Below are 9,508 nucleotides of genomic sequence, written 5' to 3'. Positions count from 1 at the left end.
CTTGCCCCGTCGTGGTGCTGTCGGGTTAGTCAACTCCAGGGTGCCTCCAGTTTAGGAGCTTCCTATGTGGGCTGCGTGAACTGGTAGTCAAGGCTGGTTCTGTAGTGCCAGTAGGCCCAGCTCCCCCTGTAGGACTGTTGGGGTTCGGTAACTGCGGCTGCCTCGCGGCCTAGCTGTTCTCTCCTCTCCTGTGGACCTTCGGGTCCACCACCTGGTTCCAGCACCGTCAGCTGGTTCCAGGCCGAGCCTTTGGCTTAGGTGCCTCCTCCTGGGTATCCGAGTTCCGCCAACGCCAGGCGGTCCTTGGTAGTGCTTTTAAGCGCAGGCACCTACAGCTTAGTAACCGGGTTCCAGCACCGCCAGCTGGTCCTCGGTGCCATTGGCTCTTGCACACTGGGGCAACGCATCTGGGTTCCAGCACCGCCAGCTGGTTCTCGGCAGTGTTCTTGTCACAGGTACTCCCTCGTGCCAAGCCTGGTTTCAGCACCGTCAGCTGTTTCCGGGTTGTGTCAAGCTCACTGAGACGCCTATGCTTGCCCCGTCGTGGTGCTGTCGGGTTAGCCAACTCCAGGGTGCCTCCAGTTTAGGAGCTTCCTATGTGGGCTGCGTGAACTGGTAGTCAAGGCTGGTTCTGTAGTGCCAGTAGGCCCAGCTCCCCCTGTAGGACTGTTGGGGTTCGGTAACTGCGGCTGCCTCGCGGCCTAGCTGTTCTCTCCTCTCCTGTGGACCTTCGGGTCCACCACCTGGTTCCAGCACCGTCAGCTGGTTCCAGGCCGAGCCTTTGGCTTAGGTGCCTCCTCCTGGGTATCCGAGTTCCGCCAACGCCAGGCGGTCCTTGGTAGTGCTTTTAAGCGCGGACACCTACAGCTTAGTAACCGGGTTCCAGCACCGCCAGCTGGTCCTCGGTGCCATTGGCTCTTGCACACTGGGGCAACGCATCTGGGTTCCAGCACCGCCAGCTGGTTCTCGGCAGTGTTTTTGTCACAGGTACTCCCTCGTGCCAAACCTGGTTTCAGCACCGTCAGCTGTTTCCGGGTTGTGTCAAACTCGCTGAGACGCCTATGCTTGCCCCGTCGTGGTGCGGTCGGGTTAGCCAACTCCAGGGTGCCTCCAGTTTAGGAGCTTCCTACGTGGGCTGCGTGAACTGGTAGTCAAGGCTGGTTCTGTAGTGCCAGTAGGCCCAGCTCCCCCTGTAGGACTGTTGAGGTTCGGTAACTGCGGCTGCCTCGCGGCCTAGCTGTTCTCTCCTCTCCTGTGGGCCTTGGGGTCCACCACCTGGTTCCAGCACCGTCAGCTGGTTCCAGGCCGAGCCTTTGGCTTAGGTGCCTCCTCCTGGGTATCCGAGTTCCGCCAACGTCAGGCGGTCCTTGGTAGTGCTTTTAAGCGTGGGCACCTACAGCTTAGTAACCGGGTTCCAGCACCGCCAGCTGGTCCTCGGTCGTGCCATTGGCTCTTGCACACTGGGGCAACGCATCTGGGTTCCAGCACCGCCAGCTGGTTCTCGGCAGTGTTTTTGTCACAGGTACTCCCTCGTGCCAAACCTGGTTTCAGCACCGTCAGCTGTTTCCGGGTTGTGTCAAACTCGCTGAGACGCCTATGCTTGCCCCGTCGTGGTGCGGTCGGGTTAGCCAACTCCAGGGTGCCTCCAGTTTAGGAGCTTCCTATGTGGGCTGCGTGAACTGGTAGTCAAGGCTGGTTCTGTAGTGCCAGTAGGCCCAGCTCCCCCTGTAGGACTGTTGGGGTTCGGTAACTGCGGCTGCCTCGCGGCCTAGCTGTTCTCTCCTCTCCTGTGGGCCTTGGGGTCCACCACCTGGTTCCAGCACCGTCAGCTGGTTCCAGGCCGAGCCTTTGGCTTAGGTGCCTCCTCCTGGGTATCCGAGTTCCGCCAACGTCAGGCGGTCCTTGGTAGTGCTTTTAAGCGCGGGCACCTACAGCTTAGTAACCGGGTTCCAGCACCGCCAGCTGGTCCTCGGTCGTGCCATTGGCTCTTGCACACTGGGGCAACGCATCTGGGTTCCAGCACCGCCAGCTGGTTCTCGGCAGTGTTTTTGTCACAGGTACTCCCTCGTGCCAAACCTGGTTTCAGCACCGTCAGCTGTTTCCGGGTTGTGTCAAACTCGCTGAGACGCTTATGCTTGCCCCGTCGTGGTGCGGTCGGGTTAGCCAACTCCAGGGTGCCTCCAGTTTAGGAGCTTCCTATGTGGGCTGCGTGAACTGGTAGTCAAGGCTGGTTCTGTAGTGCCAGTAGGCCCAGCTCCCCCTGTAGGACTGTTGGGGTTCGGTAACTGCGGCTGCCTCGCGGCCTAGCTGTTCTCTCCTCTCCTGTGGGCCTTGGGGTCCACCACCTGGTTCCAGCACCGTCAGCTGGTTCCAGGCCGAGCCTTTGGCTTAGGTGCCTCCTCCTGGGTATCCGAGTTCCGCCAACGTCAGGCGGTCCTTGGTAGTGCTTTTAAGCGCGGGCACCTACAGCTTAGTAACCGGGTTCCAGCACCGCCAGCTAGTCCTCGGTCGTGCCATTGGCTCTTGCACACTGGGGCAACGCATCTGGGTTCCAGCACCGCCAGCTGGTTCTCGGCAGTGTTCTTGTCACAGGTACTCCCTCGTGCCAAGCCTGGTTTCAGCACCGTCAGCTTTTTCCGGGTTGTGTCAAGCTCACTGAGACGCCTATGCTTGCCCCGTCGTGGTGCTGTCGGGTTAGTCAACTCCAGGGTGCCTCCAGTTTAGGAGCTTCCTATGTGGGCTGCGTGAACTGGTAGTCAAGGCTGGTTCTGTAGTGCCAGTAGGCCCAGCTCCCCCTGTAGGACTGTTGGGGTTCGGTAACTGCGGCTGCCTCGCGGCCTAGCTGTTCTCTCCTCTCCTGTGGACCTTCGGGTCCACCACCTGGTTCCAGCACCGTCAGCTGGTTCCAGGCCGAGCCTTTGGCTTAGGTGCCTCCTCCTGGGTATCCGAGTTCCGCCAACGCCAGGCGGTCCTTGGTAGTGCTTTTAAGCGCAGGCACCTACAGCTTAGTAACCGGGTTCCAGCACCGCCAGCTGGTCCTCGGTGCCATTGGCTCTTGCACACTGGGGCAACGCATCTGGGTTCCAGCACCGCCAGCTGGTTCTCGGCAGTGTTCTTGTCACAGGTACTCCCTCGTGCCAAGCCTGGTTTCAGCACCGTCAGCTGTTTCCGGGTTGTGTCAAGCTCACTGAGACGCCTATGCTTGCCCCGTCGTGGTGCTGTCGGGTTAGCCAACTCCAGGGTGCCTCCAGTTTAGGAGCTTCCTATGTGGGCTGCGTGAACTGGTAGTCAAGGCTGGTTCTGTAGTGCCAGTAGGCCCAGCTCCCCCTGTAGGACTGTTGGGGTTCGGTAACTGCGGCTGCCTCGCGGCCTAGCTGTTCTCTCCTCTCCTGTGGACCTTCGGGTCCACCACCTGGTTCCAGCACCGTCAGCTGGTTCCAGGCCGAGCCTTTGGCTTAGGTGCCTCCTCCTGGGTATCCGAGTTCCGCCAACGCCAGGCGGTCCTTGGTAGTGCTTTTAAGCGCGGACACCTACAGCTTAGTAACCGGGTTCCAGCACCGCCAGCTGGTCCTCGGTGCCATTGGCTCTTGCACACTGGGGCAACGCATCTGGGTTCCAGCACCGCCAGCTGGTTCTCGGCAGTGTTCTTGTCACAGGTACTCCCTCGTGCCAAGCCTGGTTTCAGCACCGTCAGCTGTTTCCGGGTTGTGTCAAGCTCACTGAGACGCCTATGCTTGCCCCGTCGTGTTGCGGTCGGGTTAGCCAACTCCAGGGTGCCTCCAGTTTTGGAGCTTCCTATGTGGGCTGCGTGAACTGGTAGTCAAGGCTGGTTCTGTAGTGCCAGTAGGCCCAGCTCCCCCTGTAGGACTGTTGGGGTTCGGTAACTGCGGCAGCCTCGCGGCCTAGCTGTTCTCTCCTCTCCTGTGGACCTTCGGGTCCACCACCTGGTTCCAGCACCGTCAGCTGGTTCCAGGCCGAGCCTTTGGCTTAGGTGCCTCCTCCTGGGTATCCGAGTTCCGCCAACGTCAGGCGGTCCTTGGTAGTGCTTTTAAGCGCGGGCACCTACAGCTTAGTAACCGGGTTCCAGCACCGCCAGCTGGTCCTCGGTCGTGCCATTGGCTCTTGCACACTGGGGCAACGCATCTGGGTTCCAGCAACGCCAGCTGGTTCTCGGCAGTGTTTTTGACACAGGTACTCCCTCGTGCCAAGCCTGGTTTCAGCACCGTCAGCTGTTTCCGGGTTGTGTCAAGCTCACTGAGACGCCTATGCTTGCCCCGTCGTGGTGCTGTCGGGTTAGCCAACTCCAGGGTGCCTCCAGTTTAGGAGCTTCCTATGTGGGCTGCGTGAACTGGTAGTCAAGGCTGGTTCTGTAGTGCCAGTAGGCCCAGCTCCCCCTGTAGGACTGTTGGGGTTCGGTAACTGCGGCTGCCTCGCGGCCTAGCTGTTCTCTCCTCTCCTGTGGGCCTTCAGGTCCACCACCTGGTTCCAGCACCGTCAGCTGGTTCTCGGCAGTGTCTTTTGCTCTTGTACCTTCTGCTCCCCATCCTGGTTCCAGTAACGTCAGCTGGTTCCGGGCAGAGCCTTTGGCTTAGGTGCCTCCTTCTGGGTATCCAAGTTCCACCAACGTCAGGTGGTCCTTGGTAGTGCTTTCGGGCACGGGTACCTCCTGCTTAGTAACCGGGTTCCAGTAACGTCAGCTGGTCCTCGGTAGTTCCATTGGCTCTTGGACCTTCGGCTACCCATCTGTGTTCCAGTACCGTCAGCTGGTTCTCGGCAGTGTCTTTTGCTCTTGTACCTTCTGCTCCCCATCCTGGTTCCAGTACCGTCAGCTGGTTCCGGGCAGAGCCTTTGGCTTAGGTGCCTCCTTCTGGGTATCCGAGTTCCACCAACGTCAGGCGGTCCTTGGTAGTGCTTTTTAGCACGGGTACCTCCTGCTTAGTAACCGGGTTCCAGTAACGTCAGCTGGTCCTCGGTAGTTCCATAGGCTCTTGAACCTTCGGGTAGCCATCCGAGTTCCAGTTCCATCAGCTGGTTCTTGGCATTTTCTCAGCCTTCTTGTACCTTCTGCTACATTTCCAAGTTGAAGACCCTAAAGTCGATGACCCGGAAGACCACCCCGATGACGACGACGACGACCCGGAAGACCACCCCGATGACGACGATGGCGGAGACGACGACGGCTGAGACGACGACGGCGGAGATGACGACATGGAAGACCGAGAAGCAGAAGAACAAGAGGCTGCATAACAAAGAGCAGAAGAACATTAAGCATAAGACTTAATATCAGAGCAAAAGATATTATCTAAATTATATGCAGAAGAAGACTAAGCAGTGTATGGGGGTGAGTCCGTTCCTCCTCGTGGTGCCCCTGGATAAAGCCTGATGCTGCAGGCCAAACTGAACGCGGACAAATGTAACTTTTGTGACTGGCAGAACGGAGGGTGTAATCTTCCAACTTTTATAGATAACAACTACGGGAATGCCTGTCACAAATGAGAATATGATGAAGAAGTAGAATAGGAAGAATAATAACAGTGGAATAAAAAGAATATGTAGAATAGGAAGAATAATAATAGTTGAATAAAATGAATATGAAGAATGTAATAAAAAAAAAAAAAAAAAGGTAAAGGATGAAGAAGAAGATGAATAAGGTGAACAAGAAGTTGATGTCAAAGATGCTGATGATGATGAAGATGAAAGTGTGGGAAAAGAAAAAAAAAAAAGAAAAAAAAGAAGGGGAAGGGCGTGGAATAGTGAAACATCAATATCTGACAAAATAAAAAAAAAAATGTACATAGTCAATATCTTTGTCACTCCGAACGTCTTAAAAAAAAAAAAAACATGCTATTCTATTTGATTGGGATAAACCTCTATGACTTTAATGTCTCCGCCACCTCCCCAAATACATCCGGCATTATTCTTAGTTGTTTTCCTTCATGTAGAATGAACCTACAAGGCAAGAAAGGGTTTATTTTAATTCCGATATTTTGGTCCCATTGACTTGCATTGGGATCGGGTATCGGGTATCGGTATCGGCGATATCCGATATTTTTTGAATATCGGCCGATCCTATCCGATACCGATACTTTCCGATATCGGAAGGTATCGCTCAACACTAGTGATAACCACTACACTACAGAAACTAGATGAAAGACGTTACTGGGCTCACGACAAGCAATCGAGATCAAGAACTGAAAGTCAATAGCTTTGTCAGCAAAGCATAATGGCATGTTTCTGCCCAGTTTTGGACTGGGGACCTTTCGCGCGTTAGGCAAACATGATAACCACTACACTACAGAAACTCCGTGCTAAGCTCAAACTGTTCAAACACACCGAAATGAAATTGAAAAAAAATGATCCAGCCAAACTCAACAGGTCTTCCTCTATGTCTGAACACAGGACAAAGTGCACTTTTCAACCAAGGAACCTTTCATTTGTCAGACTACTGAAAAAAAGAAAAAACATGGAAACAAAACCATTTTGCAAAAAAAAATCTCATGCCTTTGTCCAAAAGCCAAAAAGAAGAGAAAAAGCAAGTAGATGCCTGGTTTCGCACCTTGATCCTATCAGGTGTTACTTGAACTAGAAAAACGTATACAATGTCAAAAACACCCACTCTTGACAAAAGCAGACGCATGTAGAAATCATCAAAGGGGTAAAAATGATGCTGATTACACCAACAATATACACTTGTGATCAAAATAAAGAGAAACCGCATGCTTTTGCCCGGGATCGAACCGGAGACCTTTCGCGTGTAAAGCGAACGTGATAACCACTACACTACAGAAACTAGATAAAAGACGTTACTGGGCTCACGACAAGCAATCGAGATCAAGAACTGAAAGTCAATAGCTTTGTCAGCAAAGCATAATGGCATGTTTCTGCCCAGTTTTGAACTGGGGACCTTTCGCGTGTTAGGCGAACGTGATAACCACTACACTACAGAAACTCCGTGCTAAGCTCGAACTGTTCAAACACACCGAAATGAAATTGAAATAAAATGATCCAGCCAAACTCAACAGGTCTTCCTCTATGTCTGAACACAGGACAAAGTGCACTTTTCAACCAAGGAACCTTTCATTTGTCAGACTACTGAAAAAAAGAAAAAACATGGAAACAAAACCATTTTGCAAAAAAAAATCTCATGCCTTTGTCCAAAAGCCAAAATGAAAGAGAAAAAGCAAGTAGATGCCTGGTTTCGCACCTTGATCATATCAGGTGTTACTTGAACTAGAAAAACGTATACAATGTCAAAAACACACACTCTTGACAAAAGCAGACGCATGTAGAAATCATCAAAGGGGTAAAAATGATGCTGATTACACCAACAATATATACTTGTGATCAAAATAAAGAGAAACCACATGCTTCTGCCCAGGATCGAACCGGAGACCTTTCGCGTGTAAAGCAAACGTGATAACCACTACACTACAGAAACTAGATAAAAGATGTTACTAGGCTCACGACAAGCAATCGAGATCAAGAACTGAAAGTCAATAGCTTTGTCAGCAAAGCATAATGGCATGTTTTTGCCCAGTTTTGAACTGGGGACCTTTCGCGTGTTAGGCGAATGTGATAACCACTACACTACAGAAATGGAACGAAAATGGTTACTGTGGTCATGGCAAGGAATAAAGATCAAGGATTGAAAGTCAAGACGCATTGTTTCTGCCCAGTTTCGAACTGGGGACCTTTCGCGTGTGAGGTGAAGATGATAACCACTACACTACAGAAACTAGATGAAAGACGTTACTGGGCTCACGACAAGCAATCGAGATCAAGAACTGAAAGTCAATAGCTTTGTCAGCAAAGCATAATTGCATGTTTCTGCCCAGTTTTGAACTGCGGACCTTTCGCGTGTTAGGCGAATGTGATAACTAGTGTTGAGCATTCCGATACCGCAAGTATCGGGTATCGGCCGATACTTGCGGTATAGGAATTCCGATACCGAATTCCGATACTTCCCGCGTATCGGATACCGGAATCGGAAGTTCCCAGAATTCAAACTGAACGCAGCAGCCAATGAGGAATGAATGGAAGTGTGGGCACATCCTCTTTAGCATGGTGGGCATGTAAGTACTGGCAAGGCTGTGATTGGCTGCTGAAATGATGTCACTCTGCACTATAAAAAACGCTGCCGCCATTTTGCGCTCACTCTGCTGTGATTTCAGTTAGGGACAGGACGCTGTGTTCTAACTGAGGGCCAGTTGAGATAGCTATTTGCTTTATTTTGCTTTTCCAAGGCTAATTTAGCAAACGCTGTGTTCACTGTTCAGTTCACCTTGCTCTTGCCTTGCAGCGCTGTTTTAACAGCGTTCTGCAAGGTCTCAGTGTGTGTGTGTGTGTGTGCAGCTCACTCTGTAGTCTGTGTGCAGCCATATACCCGGTTGTATTCAGCTCAGGGGGGGTTCACACTGCCTCACACAGTTCTATCCATTGTCCTTTTTGCTCATAGTGCAGCCTGCTGCACATTTTTTCTAAAATTTCCTATTAGTGTTTTTCCACCCGTCTCCAGCTAAATAGTGGAAAAACACTAGATAGGATAACCTAGAGGGGGGTTTTTGGGCCTTGCAGCGCCGTTTACGGCTGTCTGCACGGTCTCCATGTGAGCGCAGCTCGCCCTGTAGTCTGTGTGCAGCCATAGCCGGTTGTATTCAGCTCAGGGTGCGCCACTGCCTCATACTGTAAAATAACTTGTCCTTTTTTCAAATAGTGCAGCCTGTTGAAAAAATTTTAAAAAATTTCCTATTAGTGTCTTTCCACCCGTCTCCAGCCAAATAGTGGAAAAACACTAGATAGGAGTACCTAGAGGAGGGTTTTTGGGCCTTGCAGCGCCGTTTACGGCTGTCTGCACGGTCTCCGTGTGAGCGCAGCTCGCCCTGTAGTCTGTGTGCAGCCACAGCTCGTTGTATTCAGCTCAGGGTTTGTCACTGCCTCATACCGTTAAAAAACTTTTCCTTTTTTTGAAATAGTGCAGCCTGTTTAAAAATTATTTAAAAAATTCCTATTAGTGTCTTTCCACCCGTCTCCAGCTAAATAGTGGAAAAACACTAGATAGGATAACCTAGAGGAGGGTTTTTGGGCCTTGCAGCGCCGTTTACGGCTGTCTGCACGGTCTCCGTGTGAGCGCAGCTCGCCCTGTAGTCTGTGTGCAGCGACAGCCCGTTGTATTCAGCTCAGGGTTTGTCACTGCCTCATACCGTTAAATAACTTTTCCTTTTTTTTTCAACTAGTGCAGCCTGTTGAAAATTTTGTAAACAATTTCCTATTAGTGTCTTTCCACCCGTCTCCAGTAAAATAGTGGCAAAACACTAGATAGGATAACCTAGAGGAGGGTTTTTGGGCCTTGCAGCGCCGTTTACGGCTGTCTGCACGGTCTCCGTGTGAGTTAAACTCGCTCTGTAGCCCGATCTGCAGAAAAAAAAAGTAAAGTTCACCAAACACCACTTAACACTTGTGTAGGCCACATTTTATAAATAATAAAGTCTAGTCCACACTTTACAACATT

The 9,508-nt window shown here is 51.7% G+C and overlaps 1 non-coding gene across 1 annotated transcript; it reads right to left on the bottom strand.

Annotated features, from left to right (window-relative positions):
- Window positions 1-6,876: 6,876 nt before the first annotated feature.
- On the bottom strand, window positions 6,877-6,949 carry TRNAV-AAC (transfer RNA valine (anticodon AAC)). Its single transcript has one exon. It is a non-coding gene; the product is annotated as a tRNA-Val (tRNA).
- Between the last annotated feature and the right edge of the window lie 2,559 nt (window positions 6,950-9,508).

The sequence above is a fragment of the Ranitomeya imitator genome, unplaced genomic scaffold, assembly GCF_032444005.1.
Source record: "Ranitomeya imitator isolate aRanImi1 unplaced genomic scaffold, aRanImi1.pri SCAFFOLD_24, whole genome shotgun sequence".
Taxonomy (NCBI): domain Eukaryota; kingdom Metazoa; phylum Chordata; class Amphibia; order Anura; family Dendrobatidae; genus Ranitomeya; species Ranitomeya imitator.
This window is presented reverse-complemented; position numbering and strand designations above follow the sequence as displayed.